This window comes from Macrotis lagotis, chromosome X (assembly GCF_037893015.1).
Source record: "Macrotis lagotis isolate mMagLag1 chromosome X, bilby.v1.9.chrom.fasta, whole genome shotgun sequence".
NCBI lineage: Eukaryota > Metazoa > Chordata > Mammalia > Peramelemorphia > Peramelidae > Macrotis > Macrotis lagotis.
The window spans coordinates 69,521,828-69,546,991 of NC_133666.1; positions in this window are offsets into that span (position 1 = coordinate 69,521,828).

Below are 25,164 nucleotides of genomic sequence, written 5' to 3' on the forward strand. Positions count from 1 at the left end.
TGTTTCTTGACATAGAATATACGCTCTTAGAGGGAAATGGCCAACTCATTTTTGGCTTTGTTTTCCTAGCACAAGTTCAGTACCTGGGATGCAACTGATGCTTGCTTGGTTGGCATATATGGTTTTATTTTTCTAATGATGAATCATCCTAGCAAAGTTGGTAAAAATTCATGTTGGTTATAATGAATACTTTTTGTATATATTTCAGTAATCCTTTTTTTGTGTCACTTTTAGAAATCTCAATTCAGGAAGGAAAAAATATTGAATGGGAACAATGAACTGTGTCTCAAGTTATGAGGCCAATCCTGCCTCTCACCCTTATCATTATCATTTGTTGCTTTTAAGGTCATGTTATGACCTGGTTCTATGGTTCTATGGTTCTATGCCCCCCCCAATCTCCCTGATTACTGACTTATTTTCAGCATTCATCCATCCTTGTTGCAAGGGAGTAAATCCTGGAAGTTACAACCTACCAGTCTTGGTGAAGATGGTCTCCCAATGTGCAAATTTTCCCCAACTGAAATCTAGTATAAGTATAACTGTAGAAGTGATGCTGGGTGTTATGGACATAGGAGATATTGTGATTAGAAGCACATTTTGTGATCTTTTACACTGTTAAAATTCTGTTTGTGCTGTGGGGAAACTTCCTTTGAAATTCAGTCTGATCTTGACCATGCTGTCATTGATGGTCAAGCTTATGCAGGCCTGATAATCATCTTCCACAGGAAATGATGTGTTGGACTCAAAGGCCATGTGCTTTGGGACAGGAAAGATCAGCATGTAACTTCCTATTGGAGAATACCTAGAGCTAAGTGCTGCACCCCACGTGCCACCCTTGACCATACCAGATTGCTATTTCCACAAAACTGCTTTCCAAATTTTCTAGAACCTCTTATCCAAAAGAACCCTTCTTCCTTCTATAGTATATAATCCTGGGTTTATGCTTCTATTTCTTGGTTAGCTTTTCAATTATCCTGATATAGTTTTTAATTTTGAGATTTGGTAATGCATCCTTCATTCTCTTTTTTTCCTTAATTGTTTCCCTTAGCATTCTTGACCTTTTATTTTTCCAAGTAAATTTTGTTATTGTGTTTGTTTCTATAAAATAAGTCCTCTATTAGTTGCATTAGTAAAGCACTAAAGTACTAATAAATCTATAGATTTATTTAGTTAGCATTGTCATTTTGGGAAGTTAAGGGTTACAGTATATAGAGTGCCAATCCTGAGTTCAAATCCAATTTCAGATACTTCCTAGCTTTGTGACCCTGAGCATGTCACTTACCCTCTTGGTCTTGGTTTTCTCATCTGTGAAATAAGATGGAGAAGGCAATAGCAAACCATTCGAGTAACTTTGCCAAGAATCCCCAAATGGAGTCACAAAGGATTAGATGTGATTGAATTACTACATTGTCATTTTTATTGTATTGATAGAGCTCAGGTATGAATATTCAATATCTCTCCAGTTATCTAGGTCTTCCTTTATATCTGGATGTCCCAAATGTATTATGGTCTATGCTAACACCCGCAACTTAGAAAGAAGATGGCTTACTTTGATTCAGATTTCCTATTTGTAGCTCAGCACTTCACATAGTGCCTAACATAGTAACCATTTAATAAATGTTGACTGAGTGACTGACCTTAAATTTTTCCTACCTATCCGGGTATTTGTCGGGTTCTGTAAAATGAGGGGAATGGTAGATGAGATGATATCTAGGATCATTTCCAGCTCTAAATCTCTATGAGGAATTCTGTAGTTACTTTGAATAGAATTTCTTTTTCTATCATTTTTTCCTCAGATTTATTTATAATGTGCAGAAATACTGGTTATTCAATTGTATTTGGTGTCTCAGTACTTTACCAAACCTATTATCATATTAATTAATTTCCTTGTTGATTACCTAGGATTTTGTAAGAAAATGCTCCTATCATCTCTCTGCAAATGGGGATCATTTTACTACTTCTTCACTAAAATTTATTGTTTTAATTTCTCCTTTGTCTTATTACTTTGCCTAGTGTCTCTACTATTATGTGAAATCATAGTGGAAAAAGGGGGTATACTTGCTTTGCCTCTAAATTCATTGGGAAAGCTCCCAATATTTCCCCAAGGGGGAAGAAACTGCTGGCTCTTTCCATTAGATATATGCCTTTGATCTCATTCATGATTTTGCTTTTTAGGATTTTCAACACAAATGAGTGCTATGTTTTATAGAGTGATTTTTTTTCGATAATCAGTCAAAGTCCATTTAATAAGTGTTTCTTCTCTACAAGGCAGTGTGTTGAGCTCGGGGGATTCAAAGAAAGGCCAACTAACTATCCAGTCCCTTCTGTGAAGGACTTCATGATCTCATTGGGAAGATAGCATGTAAACAACTGTGTGCATATGAGAGAGAGAGAGAGAGAGAGAGAGAGAGAGAGAGAGAGAGAGAGAGAGAGAGGAGAAATAATAGATAGAGATTAATCTCAGAGATGAGGCAATGGTGGTGAAAGGGACCAGGAAAGGCTTCCCTCAGAAGAGATTTGACCTTAGTTTTGAAGGGGATCAGGGAATGGAAGAAGTGAGTAAAGAGCATCCTAGGCCTGGGGGTCACCCAATAAAAGGTTCAAAGTTGAGAGATAAAACATTCAACCTATAAACATTTATTAAAAATCTAGAATGTGCAAGATGCTATGCTAAGGTCAGAGATAGCATGACATGAGCAAAATGTAGCAAGAAGGCCAGAGTTACTGGATAATAGAGTTTGCAGAGGGAGAGTCAAATATAAGAAGACAGGAAAACCAGGAAACAGTCAAATTTTAAAGGGCTTTAAAACCAGAAAACAGATTTATATTTAATTGTACTAGAGGGAGCTAGTAGAGATAATTGATTATGGGGCTGATGGAGTCAGACCTGCACTTTAGAAACACACTTTGGCTCCTGAGTGAATGAGACTTAAGTGGGGAGAAATTTGAGATTAGGGAGATCAGTTAGAAGGCCATGGCTATAGTATAAGCAGGAGGTGATGCAAGTCTATTCCTGGAGGAGAAAAAGGGATGTATATGAGCCATGCTGGTCAAAGGGACTAGACTCAGCAACATAGTGGACATGTATAATGAACATGAAAGTGGAGTCAAGAATGTCAACAAAGATGTTAGCCTGGGTGACTGGGAAGATGGTGATACCGTCCCATGAAGAGAGAGTTTTAGGAGCAAGGAAGGTTTTGCGGGGTGATATCAGGAATTCAGTTTTGAACATGTGTTTTAAATGACTACAGAAAATCCAATATTCCTGTAGGTTATGTTTGGGGTGATTAATGAATTATGTGAATGCTTTCTCAGTGTTGGCCATTTCTACATCTGTGTTATATAACTATTTTGATTATTGTATATACTTTTTGTTTATATCAAATATCTTATATTTTCTCTATTTTTTGTCTTTATTTTGTTCTAAGATTTCTTACTTGCTCAGGGAATCATTGATTTCTATTTGGTTTATTCTAGTTTTCAGGGAGTCCAGCTTTAGAGTAAAGTTTGTCACTTTCTCTTCCAAGATATTTATTTTCCTTCCAAATTCTTTCATATAAAACAATTTTTAGAAAAGAAATTTAAACTCTTGCTTTATTTATCTTAAATATTCATGTATTCCTTTGGGAAAATCCATTTTTTCCTTTGAGTCTATTCTTACAGGTGTTGTGGAGTTGTTCCCCCCTTCTTTGTGTGTATGTTGAGAGGCAAGAGTGGGGGTTGGGGCAGGAATGGCTGTAGAGTTGTAATACTATTTGATACTGGTCACTGATTCTATGATTTCCTTATCTCTCCAGCTTGAGCCCCTTCCTTGATGCTTTGTGCCAGGGTCTGGCTCTGGTGCATAATGTAGTTTTGGGTGGACTGGGTTAGCTTTTCTTGATCTCCTCCAGTATACACAATAAGGAAGATTCTAGATTCAGAGCAGCAGAAGACCCCATGACCCATCCAGTCAAACCCCAGAGTAGGGAGTGGCAAACTATGGCCCAGCAGGCCAAATATGACTTGTCACCTGATTAGAACAGAGCTCCAGCAAAGAATGTTTGTTTGATTTTTTACATTTTAAAATAAAATTTCATTGTATTTTAAACTGTAAAGATCATTTAAGCTGCTGGGCATCACAGAAACAAGAGACAGGCAGAATTTGGCTCACAGACCATAGTTCACAAACCCCTGCCCCAGATCGGTCAGTAACTCATCAAGGTTTGACAAGTAGAAAATATGAGGACTCTGGTTCCAATCCAGACTGTCCAAGCCACATGTTCAATGCTCCTTGAACTGTGCTATATTGTTATTTGGTCACATATACAAAAGGCTGTATGTCTATATTACATACACATGACACAATAAATACATAGATATATGTAGGTGTGGCACACATGTCAGTGTAGGGATTTTCCATGTGCATGTGTGCCTACATGTGTGAACGTGCATGTATGGAAGGCTCGTGGTCTCTCAGGCAATAAATGACAAAGTTAGGAGTTGATTCAAATTCAGATCCAGGTTCTGATAGAACCCTTTCTACTGGACTAGCTCTATGACATATTCGCATGTAAATGTGCCATGTATGTATATGCATTCATGGTCATATGCACATTCATGCACATACATAGACATCCATATTTTATTGTCCCTTTTGAGAGCATACAAGTCACTCCTTCCTCACCTTCTCTTCCAAACTGCTGTTTCCTAACCCTTTTCTAATTGGGCTGTCTGTTTGACCTCCTTTTCCAGGTTCCTTGTCAGAAGGGGCTCAAGTCCAAAACGATTTGGCATCGACTGCCCTCTCTCTCCCTCCCCTGGCCATATTTGAGTATATTTTTTCCATTGAGAAGACTAGATTGATTTTGATTTTTCCAATTGCCACAAAACACATTTCATTCTCATCAGCCTTTAATCTATGAAATATTCATTATGCCATTCTTCAGAATCCTCATCAGGAGGAGGGTACTCTGAGAAGATTAGGGTTGTTCCTGGCAGGGCAGGCCAGGGTAGAACAGGACAGAGCAGGCCACAGAGAGAGGAGGTAATTGACTCCCTCATTCTTTGGGTTATGTGTCAGGTCAATGGAAGTAGGAGTAAGGTTAGCCCTTGCCACTATAAGACAAGCATCAGTGAGGTTTGAGATTCCTGCCAGCCCTTCTGTAGAAAATGTTCTGGAGGAATGAAGAAGGCAACTCCATCCACAGGGCTACTCACTCTCCCAGGAAATACTATCAAGGTATCAAGTACCTTTGGGGTCAGACTCCCTCTAACCCATTTCCCAACAGCAGAGCTCCTTTCTGCCCCAGGACCTTCCCAGCTCCTTGCCTAGCCTCCAAATTGACTTCTTTTCAGTTATTAATTAGCATGGTACAGTTAACTAGAACTCCAGAGCACCTGGATTCGAATCCCAGCTTTGCCTTTGTGACCTTGGTCAGTCAGTCTCTTACATATTCTGAATCCTTGTTTCTTGAACTATATAATAAACAGGTCACTAGTGATGTCTAAGGTCCATCCCATCTCTGTGTGAGGCCAAGGAGCAGTTGTAAGAGAATAAAATATGTGCTATTGATTGATATGATCTATTAGAAAGAACACTGAATTTGAAATCTTGGAGACATGGATGTGAATCCTGCCTCAGATACTTAAATTCTGTGACATGGATGTCTTGGGGCCTCAGCTCTCTTGCCTCTAAATTAGAGATCATAATAGTTACACTACCTTCTTGACAGCGTAGCGCTGAAAATGAGATTTCAACATTGTTTTCCATCTGATTCTTCTCACCTTTTTCAATAGAGTTCCTACAGAAATGTTTTCATGCTACTGATTCTTTGGTAATTGATGTTCTTTGGCCTATTGCACACAAGATGAGAGCATTTTGACATTGACTCCCAGTTCTAGGATGGAAATACACTCTCCAAAGGCTTGCTGAGATCATCCTCAGGGTCACTCCAGGAGCAGATGGAATAGCAGGGATAGCAGATACCTTGCTAACCCTCTCTGCACACCATGTTGTTTTCTTAGGGCTTTATATTTCAAAAGTTTTTGTTCCATGGAGCTTTTCATGTACAGTTGCTATAATGACACCTAGTAAGAGTATCCTTCTTAAATTTATATCCAATGTTATATCTGGACAATTGTGGGCAACATTTCAGACTCTAATAATGGAACATTTTCTGTAATTCTCAAAGATCCCTGAAAGTCTGTATTTGTAAAAGGGATCTTAGCTGTAGGTGAGTTTATAAAGAGAGTGAGCTTCTGATAGATCATTCTAGACCCTAAGTTGTGTTTAACCAGGTAATCAATAGGTGTTTAGAGACTGTAGTGATTGTATCCCACCATACCTACCATTTCCTAGTATAATCTATTTTGATCATGAAATCCAAACTCTTGGAAGATAACCTTTCCATATTTTTTGGTGGCAATGACCTGACCCTGAATGGCCACCATAACACACCCCTTGTCTATTTCTTAAACTCTTGGGATCAGTTATATTCCACTCCCCAGTCAGTGACATCAGGTAATCAGAATTTCAGTCTCCCTGCCCGACCTTCAAAGCTACCAGAAGAGTTTTCTGAATACAAAAAATTCCTGCCATATATCACCCTCTCTGTTACTCTCCTGCTTTGTTACTGCTCACCCCACCCCTCATGGCAGGGATGATATGTTATAACTTGAAGAATTATTATTATTATTATTATTATTATATGCCAAAATGTCATTTCCCATCATATTGCTTGCAACAAACAAAATGTTATATCATCTCAGAATACTCAGGTCAACCTAAACTACTCTCCTATATAAAGGTCTGCATTCTCTCCTGTCCTTACATTTTAGGTTAGCCACAGCTGTTATACGAAAACTAAGTGATTGAGAAGCCTCCTATGAAGAATACAGATGCCCTTAGCTCTGGATCCTGTCCTCTGCTCCTTCCCCTTAGCTGATTACTATTTCACCTATTTTTTTAACTTTGAAACTTCACTTTGTTCGACTAGAATTTTGTTCAATGCTTTCTCAGAGTCACCACTGAATTAGGCTCTCGAAATATGCAGACAGAGATGAATTTGCCCCTGCCCCTTCCTCGAGGAATTGAACATTTTAATGAAGGGATTTAATTGTATGCAGACACGTTAACCCAAAAAGATTTGGGTAAGGAAAGAACTCCAACAACTTGGTGGAGAGGAAGGAAACACTTCCTCTGGGAGCTGGCATCTGAGCTTAGCCTGGTGCTGGACTAGAAGGGGTCATAGATATGAAAAATCTGTAGTCCAAACATGAACGTTTCCATAGGGAAAGAATAGAAAAAAAGATTGCAAACGAAATGGTGACTGTCTTCTGTTCAGATTGTTTTTAAAATATATTTTAAAGTAAGTATAATAGGACCGATACTGTCCCCTTCAAATTTCCTTCTACTAGGGGTGGCTAGGTGGCGCAGTGTATAGAGCAGCAGCCCTGGAGTCAGGAATACCTGGGTTCAAATCCAGCCTCAGACACTTAATAATTATGTAGCAATCCACTTAACCCCATTGCCTTGCAAATTAAAAACAAAAAGAAAAGAAAAAATTCCTTCTACTCTTTTCTGGTAATTTTTAAATATAAATTGATCATTTTCTTTCTTTTCTTTTTATTTGTATTCATTATCCCCAATCCTCCCTCCACACACCTCTCTGTCTCTTCAAATAAATAGCCAGCCCTTGTCATATATAAGTGTATAAACCAAACAAAGCCGTTTTGCACATTGGTTGTGTTGGAAAATACAAATCTCATACAACTGAGACACATTGTTGCTAAGGGGTGGATGAGATAGATACTTCATCATTAGTCTTCTGAACTTCTGATTGGTCACTCCATTGATTACGGTTGAGTAATCAATTAGTCTGTTATTTTCTTTGACATTACTAGGGTCATTATGGAAATTATTCTATTTCTGCTCACTTCAGGCTTCATTGGTTCATACAAGGCTTCCTAGATTTTCCGTTTCATCATTTCTCATAGCCCAATCATCTTCCATTAAACCTTTGGCCATAATTTATTCAGCCATTCTCCAACTGATAGACACTGGCTTTGTCTACATTTCTTCGCTATAATAAAAAGAGTTGCTATCAATATTTTTGTACACATGGGTCCTTTTCTTCCATCTTTAATCTCTTTGGTGGTATTGGGCCCAAGGTATGGGCCCAAAAGTATGCTCAGTTTAATGATTTAGGGGCTATTGTTGCAATTGCTTTTCAGAATAGCTAGGCCAATTCACAACTCCATACTCTTGATTTTTAAGTAAAGTATTTGACGATATTTCTTATGTTATTCTTGTGAAAGAGATGGAGAAAAGTGGGCTTAATGATGGTGTAGTTAGGACCTGAATAAAAGAATGAATGGGAAGCATTATTATGAGATTTCTGTGTGTTAGTGCTGCAGATAAAAATCCTAAAGTGAAACAGTCCTTATCTCCAAGCAGGACAATCTGATAGAAGGACAACACATCTAGGGAGTTGGTAACCAGGGAAGGGGTTTGTACAGTAGGGAAGTCACAGGGAGGGTGAATAGAGGAGGCCACTGATATATTCTTTCCATTGACAAGATTAATCTTGCTCCACAGAGCAAGACGTAGACAAGGGGGAGAGGAGTTAGATGTACTGGGGCATGGGTTAGGCTATAACAGAAGAAGGATGTAATGAGAATTTTCATTGTTCTGGGACTGACCAGCCACAGTGGACTAGGTGGTCAAATCTCCAGACCCTCAGTGAGCTTATTACCCCAGGATAGGTTCTCTGGAGACTGATGGGTAGAGGATGGAGTCTCAGGGGTGTGGCTGCAGGGCAGGTGTTCAAAAGATGTCCAGGGTGGGTGGACTATCTGATGTGAAGGAAAGTTTAAAGACATGTTGATTCAAGGATACTACTCTATTTGACACTTGAGGGCAGATTAAAGGAGATCTCTGTTGGCCATGGAAATGACTTTACCCAAAACTAACTTGGAGAAAGCTAGATTCCCAAAGGCAGAATTAGAACTGATTAAGTGGTCCCATGGAATTCCAATAACAACTTTTGTGAACTCATGGAAAGAGGTCTACAGTTGAGTGCCTCATGGTTCTGTGTGGGCCACTGGGCTGCTTAGCATCTTTATCAGTGCCTTGGATAAAGGCAGAGCTAACATATAGGACAACATTGCTGTGACTTTAAAAGTAGGAGTGAGAATTTCTTCACTGGTTGACAGGCAGGACCCTTCCTTTCACTTGATTTTCTTAATAGTCTCAGTTTGTGAAGAGGTTGTAAAGAGATATAAAGTAAATTATTACAGAGATATAAAGTCCATTATCATTAATGTTGGAGACGAGGTATGACCCCAAGTCTCCCTGACCTGAGTCTAGATTTCTAGACACTACTATATTTGCTCTGTGCAAATCCTAAGATAGAGACATAGTTCCATGAGGCAATTGGTTCCCAGGCAGAATTGCACCCAACTAGCCATAGGGAATGGAAAGCTCTCTTGATTTCACTTAAAATTGTATTTTGTAAATTCACACAAGTAATAATAAACTATAATTAGACTTTTTGGTGCATGACTCTCAAAGATTGTTTACTCATAAATATTTCCAACACACCACACAGCATGTACAAAATAGTTCAATATGCATTAGGATGCAAAAGCCAAAGTATCGGACTTATTTAATGCCTTTGAGCACATTTCTAATCTGTTGGAGCATGCAGCTCACCATCGAAATAACAAGCAGGAGTTGGTGGGGTAGATTTCTATATTAGAAAGCCCAGTCACAGAGATGTACTTTTAGAATCTCAAGTCAGTTGCACCTTATCCCAAGAGTTCAGAGAAATGTCAAAATGTTTTAAAATGATGTGATTTTAGGGGCAGCTAGGTGGCACAGTGGATAGAGCACGGGTCCTGGAGTCGGGAGTACCTGAGTTCAAATCTGGCCTCAGACACAATAATTACTTAGCTATGTGGCCTTGGGCAAACCACTTAACCCCATTGCCTAGCAAAAAAAAAATGATGTGATTTGAATTGTGAGCTGAAATATTCTGAAGTAATAATAAAAACAGAAGCAATTTCTGCTACTTCTTGGAATGTAACAGCTGGAAAATCTTGATGCATAGTCACGTGAGGGCTCAAATAGATGACCAAGAAGTACAATGGCAGAGATCAAAGATATCAGGAATCCCAGGATTGGGAGGCCTGGCTGAGTCAATCATTAACTGGGTGATCTTGGGTAATCTGCATCTCCTCTCTGGGCCCTCTTTCCACCCTCTATGTAGTGAGGTAGTGGAAGGAATTAGGATTCACTCTTACACTCCTTTCCAACTCTTGCATTCTATGGTTCTTTGAAGGTAGGATTGGAGCTGAAGAGAGTTTGCAAAGCAAGAAACTCCTATAGCACTAATTCTAGTCATAAACTACTTTGGCTTTCTTCCAATATAAAATTCTGCACGTTATAACATTTGAAATCAGTGAGTAAAAAACAACTCTTCACCCTTCCTATCCCACCTTGTAGAAGTAAAAAGTGAGGTGATGACACTGCCCTAAAAGAAGTAAATGGAAAGTAAGTGATGCAACCATATTTTGTCAGATCTCAGCGCTTTAGTGACTATGGGCTCCACCTCACATCTACAAAGCAATTCCTCTTGCAACTTAGCTAACCAACAGACCTCCCAATTCTGCTTGGTGAGAATATCCAATGAAGGGGACCTACTACCTCTTGAGGAATCCCATTCAACCTGAAAACAACTCGAGTCATTGGGAAGATTTTCTGGTATCAACCTTAGATTTTACTTCTTTGTAACTTTACCCCAATCCCTCTAGGACCAGACAGAACAAGCTGAATCCCCCTTCCATATGACAGCCTAGCTATCATTCCCTTCCTTTTTGTTCTCTTCTCCAGGGAAAAATATCCCCAGCTCCTTTACTCTTTCATCCTATAAATTTACTCACTGTCATTCATTATTCTGTCTGCCCTCCTCTGGTTATGCTCCTAAACTTCCTTTTTAATCTGTGGCCCCTAAACCTGACCCCATCATCCAGATATGGTGTTCCCAGGGTAGGAAACAGCAGGAGCATACTCATCTTGTTCATGGAGGTCATGTGAACATCTCAGTGTTGTACAAGATAGCATTAGCTTTTTTTTGCTTACAATATTACTCTACTGATTCATGATTCATTCTCTCATTAACAAACACCCAGATCATTTCCCCGACAAATTGCTGTCCAACTGTGCCCTCTGATATTATACTTGAAAGGTCAAGTTTTGGAACTCAAGTGTAGACTGTTAAATTTTTCTCTAATAAAATTCATTATATTCTTTTCAGTCCCATGTCCTGACCTGTCGAGATATTTTAAATTTGGACTCTGTTATCTTTGTGTTAGTTTTCCTTCCCAGCTTCAAAATCTCCTAAATTTATACCTCCAAGTCATTAAAACCATTTTTTTCTTTTTTAAAGTTGTGAATTCCAAATTCTCTCCCTTCCACCACCCCCACTCCCCCACCCCCTTGAGAAAGCAAGTAATTTGATATGTGTTATGCATGTGTAGTCAGGCAAAACATTTTTCTTATAGTCATGTTGTGAAAGAAAACATACTCCAAGAAGAAAACTCAAGAAAAATATTAAAACTTTTTTAAAAGTCTGCTTCGAACTGGATTCAGACACCATCAATTCTTTCTCTGGGGGATGAATAACCTTTTTTCATCCTAAGTTGTTCTTCAGAGTTGTCTTGGATCATTGCAGAACTGAGTCATTCACAGCTGATCATCTTACAATATTACTGCTACTTTGTACACAGCATATTTCATTTTGCATCAGCTCATGTAAATCTTTCCAGATTTTTGTGCTTCTGAGAACATCCTGCTCATCATTTTTATAGCAAAATAAGATTCCATCAGAATCCCACACTACAACTTGTTCAGCCATTCCCCATCATTGAGAAAATTATTAAATCCCACAGGACTAAGTACAGATCCATGGGACACTCTACTAGTGTCCCTCCCAGTTTATATTAAAGTTTTTTTTAAATCTGACCATTCAAGCAGAATCAAGTCCCCCTAATTATGCAATTACCTAGACTACATCTCTTCATTTTTTTCCACAAGAAAAGATCTCAGTATTTATTTTTGTGGAAAAAATAGAGAAATATAGGCTAGACATAAGTACAATTAGATGAACTTGTAACCTTTCAGAGGGTCAGCTTCCTTCATCTCTTGGCAACCTTCCCAAAGTTATAAGACTCTACCACAGGCTAACCTTTAACTCAAGTTGGGTTGGGTGAAGGAAAAAGAGTGAGAAACACTCAGGCATGCTTCTGGTAACACAGAGTTTTGTAACTCTTCCTTGAGTCTTTATGGCCTTGCACATCAGGATGTGAAACTTTTGGGGGGATAATTCCAGAAGAAGGTCCTTTCAGGCCTGTTGCCAGTGTCTTCTACAGAAGCTCTTCACCTTCCCCTCACAGGTTACCAGCCTGTAGGAGGCCTTGACTGCTCTCTACGACTGCCACACCACCACCACCACCACCATCACCATCACCCCAGATATTGGTAATCTCTCATTTTATGAAAACCTCCTAATAGTACTTGGCATATATTTTGGATTTACTTATCTGGGTTTATGCTGATGGAGCTCATGATCATTATCTCAGGTTAGTAGCTGCAAAGTACAGGTAGAATATCAGGTGCTTGAGGCTAGAAAAGATTTTGCTTTGGTCCTTGAATCCCCAGTGTTTAGAATAGCACCATTTATTTTTGCTACAGATTTGCAGCTAAAGAATGTTTATTGTATTGAATCAAATTCCAATTTTTACAAAAGGACAGCATACAAAAATGTTTTCTTCTATAGGATACTTTTTCTCTCCGTGGAAGATTCTCTTAGCCAGATATCCTAATCCCCCAATCTTTCTTGACTTTCGTCCTGTCTATGATTTTGCAAACAGTTTTGATTGTGTTCTTAGAAGCCCTTCTTATTTGTCATAGTTTCTCAGTTCAAGCTCACAGAAATGTATCAAGGGAAAGGAACCAGAAATTGGACTATCCCCTGCTTTGGCCACTAATTGGACCAAATGGAATTTGGATGGAGTGGATCACTGGAGAATTTGTCACAATGCAACTCTGAGAGGCCTGGGCTAGATTATGTCCAGAGTGGGAGGGGTGCCATGCAATAAAAACATCTTGAAATCTCAGTTCGAAACTTTTGTCAAAGTTGCCATTTTGGTCTCTTGTTCTTGGTCTTTTTGATTCTTGCTAGAAATTGAGAGTTTGCTAAACTCTGGAAAAGAGCAGACTGCTAGGGAAGACAGTCACTGATTACAAATGCTGCTTTGATCCAAAGAGGGAAAAGCTTGGTCTGAAAATAAAGGTGAAAAGGTAAGCTGGCAGAGGAACCCTCAGATTGCAGAAAAATAATCCAAATGGGGTATTTTGATGTTCCAAGAATAGTGATCAATTCCTTATTGGTTATACTCTTTCCTTTTGCATTGGCTAGATTTGATGAAGAAAAGTAGCCCAGAGCTTCTAGCACAGGGACTAGGAAAACCATCTCTTTAATTGATGTTAACAACCTGAATAGAGTAAATGGACCCTTTGCAAAGGAAACCATATAGAAGGAGTTGAAAGGAGAATTATCCAGAGTTAGAGTAAGCTATAATCAATAATAGTTCATTTTTTTGGCAAGGCAATGGGGTTAAGTCACTTGCCCAAGGTCACACAGCTAGGTAATTATGAAGTGTCTGAGTTCAAATTTGAACGCAGGTCCTCCTGACTCCAGGGCCAGTGCTCTATTCACTGCGCTGCATAACTGCCCCAATAATAGTTCATCTTTAGTGAGAAATGTACCAAATTGTATCTGGTAATTATTTTTTTGGAAGTTTGCTCTTAGAAAGCGAAAACTCTTTTACATTACTTATTAATGTTGCTATGTTTAGTCATTTAGCTCTGTATGTGTATACATTTATTTTAAAAAGAAGAGTCTGCCAAATTCATGGTTCTAACTAGGATATCAAGTCAGTGTCCCTGTGGCTCAATTCCAAACAAGGGCCTGAGCAACACCACCGGTGGCATAACCACTGTGGGCAATATACCTAGCAAGAAATGTCTCCTAAAGTTTGATCTTGTAAACCTAAGTATTCCCATTTTAGTTACTGAAATCAGCCTTTTCCTGGAAATGCCACTGATAGGTAGTAACCTATAGTGACCTAATAAAGATAAAGAATGAATGGTGTACCAGTTACAGCATATAGGCTCTGAGGATCAACCAAAGCATAATTCATAATGATTGAAAAGGTGGTGGTTTTAAACATACCTGTGCTCATTCTCCCAAATCCCCCTGCCTGGAGAGGCCCATTCTATCCATTCTACAGAGAAGACAAAGGGATCCTCTTTTTGGCTAATGACCAAATTCTCCCTTTGTCATTGAAACCCCACTTGAGAGTTTTAGTCTTCAGGTAAGGGTGAGGAACCTTCATGGTGAAGAACACTAGGCACGTTTCCCCAGATCTAGAAAGGACTAGAGAGATCAAGTCCAACACATTCATTTTACAGGTAAAACCCAGTGAAGTTCAATGACTTGCTCAGCACCCCCTAGGCGATGGGTGTCAGGCAGGACTCAAACCCAAGTTTTTGACCTCCAGAGCTAAGACTCTTTCTACTAGCTTCTACTGTCTATATTTCATCTCCTGGGTCCATGACCTTCACTGGCTTTCTCCAGCATCCCCAGTGAGACTTTCCTGATTCCCCTCATGTCCTCTCCCAAATTACTTTAATAGATTTCCTAATTTGCTAATGCATGTGTTTATGTTCTTTTCTTCCACAGAATTATGCTCCTTGAAACCAGAGGTGACTTTGTTTATCTTTTATATATATCCAGTGCCCAATGCAGAGTCAGGCAAATAGGAGGCCATGTCAAGTAAATGACATTTATATAGCACTTTAGAGAATACAATGAACTTTATATTATCTCATTTGAATTTTACAACATCCCAATGAGAGTTGTACTGTAAGCAGCAGCATCCCCATTTTACAAATGAGAAGCCTGAGGTTCAGAGAGCATAGGTCATTTCCCCTTGGTCATACAACTCTTCAGTGTCAGGGACCAGGTCTTCCTGCCTTCAAATCTTGTCCTCTATCCACTATGCCATCTTTCTTCTCCCCACAAAACAATTGAGTTATATGGAGACAAAAACTGAAATCCATCCCATTCCTGTTCCTACTATATCTGATCTATAATGTGTGTCCAAGTGCCATGACAGTGAACTGTAGAGGGGTGTCCACATTCTCTCATCGTCTCAGAATTTTATTCTCTGAGATATATCCTTTAAATAGCCTCCTAATTGATCACTCTACTTCTAATCGCTCCCCTCGCCTCTCTGACTCCATTGTTCAATGCTTCAGTCATGTCTGACTTTAGTCATGTCTTTGCCTTTATTAGGTCACCAGAGGTTACTACCTATCAGTGGCATTTACAAGAAAAGGCTGATTTCAGTATCTGAAATGGGAATATTTAGGTTTACAAGATCAGGCTTCAGAAAACATTTCTTACTAGGTATATTGCCCACAGTGGGTATGCCACCAGTGGTATTGCTCAGTCAGGTCCTCATTTGGGTTTTTCTTGGTAAAGATGCCAGAGTGTTTTGCCATTTCCTTCTCCAGCTCTGAGGCAAACAGGGTTAAGTGACCTGCCCAGGATCACACAGCTAATTAAGTATCTGAAGTCAGATTTTTACTCAGAGAAATGAGTCTTCCTGATTCTAGACACTGGCTCTCCTTTCATTGTACCATCCTTTCCAGTCTCCATATAATTGTCAAAATGACATGCTAAAAAAACTAGAGCTGAGTATGGAATCACTGCCCTCTCTATCACCTGCTGAAATAACTTCTATAGCTCCCCAAGGAAATTTCAAAATTGCAATTCTGGCATTTAAAGCCTTTCTGACTCCAGCCTTATTTCATATTACTCCTTTTCATTCATACTTGGTTTCAGTCAGAATGACCTGATAACTTTTCCCATTCCTGACATTCCATTAACTTATTTTTACCTTTTCCCAGCATATCTAGAACATATTTCCTCATCGAAGAATCCCAAACTTTCTTGAAAGTTTGGCTCAGGTACCACCTTGCACTGGAGGCTACTCTTGCCCCTCCCCGTTCTCCCAGGAGCTAGAATTCATCTTATGCAATGACTTTCTCCCATTTTGCATATCTTTTCTATTTGCTTATGTTTTGTACCCTTCTTGGATGCTAAATTCAATGGCTTTTCATCAGTCCTCGTTAGCCTTGGCCTCTGTGAGGCCTTTGATACTGCTGATCCCTCTCTTTCTGGATACTCTCTTCTCTAAATTTTTGTTACACTGCTCTCTCCCAGATTCCCTTCTACCTGGAGATCTGACTTCTCCTTCTCAGTCTTCTTTGCTGGATCTTTATCCAGTTCACCCCAGGTGCCCCTTAACACTCTATCCTGGATCCTCTTCTTTTCCCCCTCCATATTATTTCACTTGATGATTTCATCAGCTCCCATTGATTCAATTTTCTCTATAGTGGTGATTCTCATATCTACTTATCCAGCCCTAGCCTAGGTCCTAAACTTCAGACTCACATTTACAACTGCCTCATGAGACATCTCAAACTGGATCATTTTCTCCAAGCCTTCTCCTTCTCTCAAACGTCCCAAATACTAGTGAGAGCACCACTATCCTCCCAATCACCCAGGCTCACTACTTTGGGATCTTCCTTGACTTCACTATCTCACCTCCCACATTACCTGTTTGTTGCCTTAATTTTTACATTCGTAACATCTCTCAAATATACGTCTGTTGTCTGTTCTCCTCTAATGCTGCTCCCACTGTGGGATAGGCCCTCATCTCCTCACATCTAATCTATGGTAATGGCTTCTGGGGTGGGTGGGTGGGGGAATCTTCCTGCTTTGGTCTCTCCCCACTCCAATCCATCCTCCACTCAGCTGTCAAGTTGTTCATCCTAAAGCACTGGACTGATTGTGCCATCCCCCTGTTTATTAAATTCCAATGCTTTCTTTTAACTCTAACATCAAATATAAAATCCTCCATGTGTCATTTTAAAGCCCTTCAAAACCTGGCCCTCGTCTACATTTCTGGTCTTTCATCCCTCATTTCCCACCATATACTTTGATGCAGTGACACATCCCCCTTACTGTTCTTTGTACAAGGTCCTCCAACTCTGCTTCTCTGCCATGCCTGTGATGCTTTTTGTCCTTAGCTCTGTCTCCTGGCTTCCCAACTTGCTTCAGGTCACAACTGAATTCCCACCTTCCACCCAAAGACTTTCATCATCCTCCCTTAAAGCTAATGTCTTCCTTCTGTTGCTTATTTGGACATTCTGGATGTTGTCTCCCCCCACTTCAACTATGAACTCCTCAAGGATAGGGACTGTTTTTTACCTTTTTTTGTATCCCCAGAGCTTAACACAGTGGCACACTCAGATTGGCACTTCCAGAATGCTTGTTGCCTGAGGGCAGGGACTCTTATCTTTTTGGTTTTTATTTCTTCAGTGACAAGTACAAGATATTGCATATAGCAGGTTCCTAAAAATGTTTTGGGAGTTTTTTTTGATAGGGGAGGGAGTGCCTGGAAATGTTTTATTTATTGTGAGCAAATATTGGATAGCAATATAGTAGCACACATTGGAGCTAGACGGGACTCAGCCTTTGGAGAGCATCCAGATCATCTTCTTCCCCTACTTTCCTGATGAAGGAACTGAAGCCCAGAGCGGATAGGTTAATTGCCTAAAGTTGCAAATGTAATTAATGACAAAGCCATTATTAAACCCAGGTGTTCTGCCCGCAAATATCTCCCTCTGGCTCCATCAGTAGAAAATATCTTGAGGGACATTGAATTCTCTGTAGACCTTCAGACCAGGTGAGACTCCTTTTTGTCTCCCATCATGCACCATTTCTGAGATTCTCTTAGAACACAAATATGTTGTAATTTCATTCATAATTAGGTTTGTGTCCAGTTGTAGAGCAGTGGGGAGGGGGGGCTTCATGAAAACTGAGGGCCCCCATGGCCTGGGCTGTTCTTTGCTTCATGTCTTTTCTGCCTTTTACTGGCTATGCACACAAAGACATAAATAAAGATCCAACATTCTTGTAAGGATTGGCTATTTGAAGATACTATGGAAGCAGGCCAGTAATCATTGTCAAAAGTTTCTCCCTAACCTACTCCTGATGGGAAATAAGAGGACTTAACATACTGCTGACACCCACCACCCATCTCTGGCATGTGCAAGCATCTGGACACCAACACCAATTGAGGCAGAATGGGTTTTGCACCTCAAATAGCCAAAGGCCTATCACATGTTTGGCCTCCTACTCTTTTCCTTCCTGTGGACCTGAATTCTTCCAGTTCAGTCCCATGCCCAGAGCTAAATGACAGTCTTTATGAGATTTACAAGTCTAGCCTTTTACTTACTGTAGGGCTTTAGAAAAGATCCTGAATTCTTTGTCTCCAGGAGAAATTGGCATGCATATCAATTTTTACTTCCAGCAGTCCTTTGGCTCTTATTTTCCTCAAGTGATAGGTTGAGAAGAGATGCCTGATTTGAGCTTTCCTGAGCAATATTCTTCAGTCCCTTGCCCCTGTATTTCATAGAATCACAGCACTGGATAGAGAAAAGTGATTTTAGGGGTTATCCAATCGAATCTACCCCTAAAGGAAATATCCACTGTAACTTAAGACTCCTAAACATCTAACCTCTTCTTCTCTTTTTTTTTTTTTTTTTGGTTTTTGCAAGGCAATGGGATTAAGTGACTTGGCCAATGTCACAGGGATAAGCAATTATTAAATGTCTGAAGCTGCAATTGAACTCGGGTCCTATTGACCCCAGGGCCAGTGGATCCACTGCACCATCTAACTACCCCCATCTAGTTTCTTCTTAAAGGAGACCCCACCTGCCAAGGCTATCCATTTTGTTTGGTTATAGAGGTTTCACCAATATGGAGCTTACATACACTGATATTCTGGTACTCTACTCACTGAAAACAAATAGAAAAGTCTGATCCTTTCCCCCATTAGATACTTGAAGAGCATTATCCTGTCTTCCTCCAATTTTCTCTACTCTAGGCTAAGCAGTCATCTGATTAGCTGAACTCAGGTTCCAAAGATGCACTCCTCTGGATGCTCTCCACCTCCTCGATGTCCTTCTTAAGTCTTGCTACCTAGGACTGAGAAGAATGTTCCATATCAAGTCTAATATCACCTCTCTATTCCTTAGATCTCTACCCCTCTAACACAATCCAAGATGACATTGATAGTGCAATCAACTCCCCAGATCTCTTTCAGAACAACTTTTGTGTTTCAACCCTTATATTTGGGGAGTTCTCTTATATTTGTAGAGTTTATTTGTACTAAATTACAAGACTTTATATTTCTTAATGAGTTTCATCTTATTAGATTCAGTCTATTGCTCTAGTCTGTCAAGATTAGTTTAGATCCTGACTTTGTTCCCTATTGTCTTATCTATCCCTCTCTGTTTTGTGTCATTTGCAAATATGATGAACACATTGTCTGTCTATATCAAAGTCATTGATAAAAATGTGAAAGAACACAGACCAGGCACAGATCCCTGTAACATTCCAGTGGAGACCCCCTAACACATTGACATTGAGCCATTCACACCAACTTTTGCAATTTGGTCCTCCAATCAGTAATAAATCTCTCTGATTATGTCATTCCCTGATCCATAATCTCTCTACTTTCTCCAAGAAAATAGTTTGAGATACTTTATACAAAGCTTTGCTAAAATCAAGATAAACAATATCTTCTGCATTTCCTCATCTTCTAGTTTAATACTCCTGTCAAGAATGCAAATTCTTGGTTCATCATGAGCTATTCTTGAGAAAATTCTGCCAGCACTTGATAATACTTCCTTTTCTAAATGTTGGCCAACCACCCCTTTAATAATCCATTCTGTAATTTGTCCAGGAATTGAAGTCAGGCTCACTGGCCTATAATTTTCAGATTCAATTCTCTTTGCTTTTTTGAAAATAGAGATAGTATTTTTCCCTTCTCTCATCTTGGGTACCTCTCCCATTTTCTATGGTATTTCAAACATCACAGATGACTGTTCAGTCATCACACTAGCTAATTCTTTCAGGGTCCAAATATACAGTTCATCTGGGTCAAGTTATTTGAATTCCCCAAGGATTCCTAGATGTTTTCTTACTGTCTCCTTTCTTGGTCATCAGCTTTCTGTGGTCATTTTTATTCTGATTTTTCCAGCATTTGGGCCATTCTCCTTGGCCAAGAAAACAGAAACTATAGTTAAGCAACCATTTTTGCCTTTTTTCTATTTTCAGTTACCATCTTCCTAAGTGCCCCAAGCAATGGTGCTTCTTTAAACTTTTCTTTTCTCCCAATTTAACTTTAATATGATTTTTTTTTAAATACTTGCTCTATTAGCCTGAGCTTCCCTTGTCAAGTCCAGCTTATTCTGAGCCTTTACATTTCTCAGTTATGAACCATACCATGTTCTTATATTTGTTCTCAGTTACCTGGTCTTGCTTTATCTTCAGAATAGTACCTTTTAAAATTTTTTTCCAATTACATGTCAAAACAAGCTTTAGCACTTCTTTACTTACATTTTTCAGTTCCAGATTTTCTCCCTCTCTCCTACCCCACTCTCCCCCCTAAGACAGCAGGCAATTTGATATAGGTTATACTTGTGCTGTCATGCAAAACCTATTTCCATATTAGTCATGTTGGAAAAGAAAACAGACTAAAAAATGAAAAAAATTAAAGTCAAAATTAGTACTCTTTGATTTGCATTCACATTTCATCAATTCTTTCTCTGGAGGTGGATAGTATTTTTATCATGAGTCCTTTGGAGTTTTCTTGGATCTTTTTATTGTTGAGACATCATACAGTATTGCTGTTACTTGCACAATGTTCTCCTGGTTCTGCTCAGTTCACTTTGTGTTAGTTCATGTAAGTTTTTCTAGGATTTTTTTGAAACCATCCTTATCATCATTTCTCATACCACAACTTGTTCAATCATTTCCCAATTGATGGACATCCCTGTGGTTTCTAATTCTTAGCCACCACAAACTACAATAAATATTCTTGTACGCATAGGTCCTTTTCCTTGTTTTGTTTATCTCTTCAGGATACAGATCTAATAGTGATATTGCTGAATCACGAGGTATGTGCAGTTTGATTGCCCTTTGAATATATTTCCAAATTGCTCTCCACAGTGATTGGATCAGTTCACAGCTCCACCATCAGTGTGTAAGTGTCCCAATTTTTCCATGTCTCCATCTTCAAAATAATACTTTGCAGTTGGTTGATGAGTTCCTGTGTAACCACACTAGGTTTGATAGACAAATTCAATTTTGCCTTCTCCCTGAAATTTTGCACATGATCCTCCATCCGAAATAGGAAGATACTGGTAGGATTCAATTGCTGTTGCTGGCTTAAGCCTCCACCTAGAATTTCAGGAGCTCTAATTCTATCAGTTCTTAGGTGATAACTATTCTTCCTCAATGTCATAGATCATAGATTTAGAGCAAAAGGGGACAAGCTAGATAAAATAGTTCAACATCCTTACTTTACAAAAGATGGAGTTGGGGAGTAGAGGAAAAGACTGTGAGCCAGATCCTAAACTCCTTGAAAAAGAAGGAAAAATAATTTGGCGGTTGTTAGATGATTGTGAAAAGTATTTGGACTGTGTGATAAAGAAGGCTGGAGTGAACTTCAAAGGGAGAAAGGGAGTAGAATCCTCTACTCCAGTCAAATAGAAACACCTCAAGGGCAGGGAGTGCTTTGTTTTTGTCTATGCCCCTAGCATTTTGCATAACCCTGAGTGCATAGTGGGCATTTAATAAACGTTTGTTGATTTGAATTATAGATAAGGAAACTGAAGTCCAGAAAAGTGGTAGTGATATGCCAAAAGTCACATAAGCCCTAAGTAGCAAAGCTAGGGTTCAAACTCAGACTTTCCAATGTCAAATCTCATAGTTCTTTCATTATAGCATCAATTCCCTTTCTCCAGTGGGATATCTTTCTTCTACTCTTGGTCATCCCAAAACCTATATGGAAATTAGTACCAACAGTGTCCCTGAGTTAAAAGTGTGACTGTGACAAAATTTTGTTTTGTATTCATCAGCCCTCCCTCCCTCTCTCCCAGGCTAGCAAAGCATATATATGTTAGCAGGTACCTATCCCAAGAGTTCTCTCATCTTACCCAGTTTGATCTAGCATACCCTCCTCATACTGGTGGATTAATAGTCAGTCCCTTGCAAGATTGGAAAGAGAATTTTCTTTTGGGTCAGAAAACCTGAGTCCATACCCTGGCTATGCTGCCAACTTACTTGGACAAGAGTTTTTCTTTCCCTGACCCTCAGTTTTCTCCTCTGTAAAAGGATGGGATTAGACTAGATAGACCAGGTATTCTCTAAGGACCCTTGCAGCTGGTACATTTTGTGGTTTTGTGATGATTGGTAGATCTCATAGGTGTTATATCAGTTTTTCCAGTTTCAGGAGTTTGGGACCAGAAATAAATGTTAGGCAAGCCCTGGCATGCATCATCATTTCTCTTCCACCCTAGTCAGTTCATTGGCACTTGAACCAAAGAGAAAAAACAAAAGCAAAGCAAAATAAGAAGGGGTCGAACCAATTTCCAGCTCTGCCAGCAGTAAATTAGAATGTCTACTTGTCTACACCCCCTCCAGTGGGAATTTTTCCATTTCTGTCAACCTGATAGCCGTTGAGCAGAAGCCCAGAACTGTTTTAATGTGTATTTCCTTGATTATAAATGGTTTCAAACATTTCTTCTTATGACTGGCTATCATTTGCACATATTTTTTCTGAAAATTGCTCATTCAGGTCCCTTGATCAATTATCTACTTCCATCCATTTGTTCTTTCCTTAGATAACTTGGATAGCAGACTCACGTCCCACTCATTTGGACAGTCTTTCTGTTGTCATTGTATCTGTCACCTTTTGGTTTCTATTTCAGTGGTTTTCCTGAATAGCTCTTGATTGTCTGTCTAATGAATGCTCCAGGTGCCCCCAATCCTAGTCAAATTAGGATTCTTCAGGGTCAAGTCAGAGCATCACAACAATTCACCCAAGAAGGGGCCCTTAGAGATGGCAAGATCTTTTATGTAAAACTGAAAGAGACCTCAGAGACCATTTAGTCCATGTCCTTAATTTTACAAGGGAGGAAACATAGTCCTAGAGAACAGTGAGGACTATACCCAAAGTCACACAGCTAGCAAGTTGTAGAATAGATAGGAATTTAGTAAGATCTTCCATTTTATGTGATTAGCTTTTTGCATCCAAATGCACTGAGTCATTTGCTAGCTCTAAATTTCCCCCAAAGAACTCATCTAGCAGGTTATTTGGCCTTCCATCTTTGTTTAGGACCCAAACCTCTTCTTGCTATCTTGTGGTCACAAGGTCAAGGCCAAGATACTTCAGCAGATGCTGAAGGTTTGCCCAGTTTGCCCTTTGGAGACTAAAGATCAGAAACTCTAAATCCTGAAGCCCTTAATCTGAGGTCCATAGACAACCCCCTACTCCCACCCAGGGTCCCATGGCTAGATGAACTTGGATAGGGAAAAATTAACATTTATTTTCACTAAAGTTCAAACTGAAAGTTAGAAATTTCTTCAATTAGTTACAAATATTATTTTTAGAAGGGGTCCACAGGCTTACGTTGACAGACTGACAATAAGGCCTAGAACACACACCAAAGGGAATTACTCCCAACTTGTGCTATGCTTGACCCTTATATATGAGCATGCATTAATTAGTCCACACGTTATTTTCATAGACACAGCAGCCTTTCTTGGGATGACTGTGGTTAGGTAGCGTGATGCCTGCCCTCTAGGAGACAGGTCAAGAGCAGGTGACCTTTCCTTCTTGCATTGATTTTTAAAGGGAAATTGATATGGATAGATTTTGTTTTGACTTTAATTTCCAATGTATTTTCCCTCCATCTTCCAGAAAATCATCTTTTATAAAGAAACAAAAGCATTGTAGCAAAAGTCACCAGCAGTCCATAAAAGGCTGTCATTTTATAAGATATTCTATGTTCATAGGTACCACCTTTGCAAAGAGGGTAAGGGATGTTCCTTCTTATCACTCCTGATGACCAAACTTGATCATTATAATTTTACTCTACTCAAATTTGATTGCTTAATTGTCTTGATGTTCTTTCTAAGGTAAACCTTGCTACATTTATAGTGTCATTTCCCTGCTTCATACTTAATTCATTTTCTATCAATTCTAATAATTTAATTCAATACAATAAACATTTACCAAGCACCTACTAAGTGCTAAATTCTGGGGAAACAAATATGAAAAAGAAAGACAATCCTTGCCCTCAAGGAACTTACAATCTATTAAGAAACACTAGACCAAGTTGAAAAAGGGAGAGAGAGCTGTGAAGGCCAGCCCAACCTACCCCTTCTCAAGGAAAACTTTGGGAGGTGTTGAATGTTCCATCATCCAGTCCTCTAATCAAAGGGCAGAGGAGACTAGGAAGGTGACAAGGTGTTGATGAGTTTTAAATTGGTGATGGTGAGATTTCAAGTGATCAGCTTATCCTAGGAAGGACATCTTATTCCATAGAGTTCATCCCAAGCAAAGCTGCATATGCTTTCACCATGCTTTTATGTATATTTGTCATTTCTTATAACACACTCATTGCAATCCTTTACCACAACTGATCAAATCATTTCCAATCCCACTTGGCTTTTCATTTTTGCTACTAACAAAAAGTGCTCCATAAATGTTTGGGTGCCCATCGGGCCTTTCCCTTTATCATTGACCTCCTTGGGGTTTCTGACTAACAGTAAAATCTCTAGGTAAAGAAGTATGGACACTGCTATTACTTTCTTTGTATAATTTCAAATAGGGATAGCTAGGTGGTGCAATGGATAGAGCACTGGCCTTGGAGGCAGGAGGACCTGAGTTCAAATGTGATCTTAGACACTGATCATTGACTAGCTGTGTGACCTTGGGAAAGTCACTTAACCCTGATTGCCTTCTATCCAGGGCCTTCTCCATTCATCCTGATTCTTATCTGGCCACTGGATCCAGATGGCTCTGGAGGAGAAAGTGAGGATGGCACAGCGCCCCACCCCCTCACTCGAATCCAATTGATGTGCTTGTCATGGTATCACCTCCCTGATGTCATGGTTTTCTTTGAAAATGAAG